At 43.3% G+C, this 1,368-nt stretch overlaps 1 non-coding gene across 1 annotated transcript; it reads left to right on the forward strand.

Annotated features, from left to right (window-relative positions):
• The first annotated feature begins 815 nt into the window (after positions 1 to 815).
• On the forward strand, positions 816 to 968 carry LOC125140592. Its single transcript, XR_007139824.1, has one exon. It is a non-coding gene; the product is annotated as a 5.8S ribosomal RNA (ribosomal RNA).
• The last annotated feature ends 400 nt before the right edge of the window (positions 969 to 1,368 follow it).

Below are 1,368 nucleotides of genomic sequence, written 5' to 3' on the forward strand. Positions count from 1 at the left end.
TTTGCAGACTTTGACATTTTATGATATATGTACATTAAGGAAAATATTTAGTTTTTACACTGTGTTCTGCAGTTCTCTTATAAAAGGGTATTTCATGCTATTCTGTATCACATGTAGTCGCGCCATCTCCTCCTGTGCTCCCGTTGTGGACAATGTGACTCAATGTGACTTGAGGCAGCACTCATTATTTATTCATTCATTCATTCATCTTCTACCGCTTATCCGAACTACTCGGGTCACGGGGATCCTGTGCCTATCCTCAGGCGTCATTGGGCATCAAGGCAGGATACACCTTAGACGGAGTAGTGCTGATTATTATTATTTTATTTTTAATACATTTTGAATTACGTTTGGATTTAGCCTAAAACAATAGTCAAAAATAACACTGTTGGATTTAATCTTCATGATAATGTGGATATAACGTGTGAAATGGAGTGAAAATTTAATGTCATTAATTCTTATAATCGTTCTCACATGAATTTTCTACAATCTAACTTCAGTTCACGACCTCACCATCTGTGTCGCCTCCAGAATGTGCGTACGCACGTCTCAAAGTTTGCTTAAAGTTTGCGCACATTTTCCCGTCAAGTTAATTTTTTATAGATCACAACCTTTGCGCTAAAACTGGCGTACGCACGTTTCCAGCCCCGTTTGTGCGTACGCACGCTTTATAAATGAGACCCCAGGTCTATTTAAGCTCACTCAGAACTCTCTGAATCTGTTATGAGAGCCACGAGGGCTCCCTCTGCTGGCCTTCAGAGGATTTGCTGTACTTTATCATCAGGACTCTATTTCCCACAATTCATTGCACCACCAACTCTTAGCTGTGGATCACTCGGCTCGTGCATTGATGAAGAACGCAGCCATCTGCGAGAACTAGTGTGAATTGCAGTACACATTGATCATCGACACTTCGAACGCACATTGCGGCCCGGGTACCTCCCGGGGCTACGCCTGTCTGAGGGTCGCTCCAAGGTTACCACTATCCTGCTGGGTCCTGGTGCGGCGGAATCTTCTGTCATGAACGTGGGATAAAAACGGACCTAAGCGCATGATAGCAAAATAAACAGGATTTATAACAAAGGAAACACTAAACATCACACGGACTAAAGACAGGACAAGACAACAGTAGATTCCGTGCTGCACAAGGTAACACGGCACAGTTAAATAGATAGGGTAATCACAATAGGAAACGTGTGTGTGTGTGTATGTGTGTGGTGCATGTGTGTGTGTGTGTGTGTGTGTGTGTGTGTGTGTGTGTGTGTGTGTGTGTGTGTGTGTACCTCAGTATCTCCAGTGTACAGTGTGGATCCTTCAGTCCATCAGAGAGCAGCTTCACTCCTGAATCCTGCAGTTTATTGTAACTCA

This window comes from Tachysurus fulvidraco, unplaced genomic scaffold (assembly GCF_022655615.1).
Source record: "Tachysurus fulvidraco isolate hzauxx_2018 unplaced genomic scaffold, HZAU_PFXX_2.0 HiC_scaffold_319_np12, whole genome shotgun sequence".
Classification (NCBI taxonomy): Eukaryota; Metazoa; Chordata; class Actinopteri; order Siluriformes; family Bagridae; genus Tachysurus; species Tachysurus fulvidraco.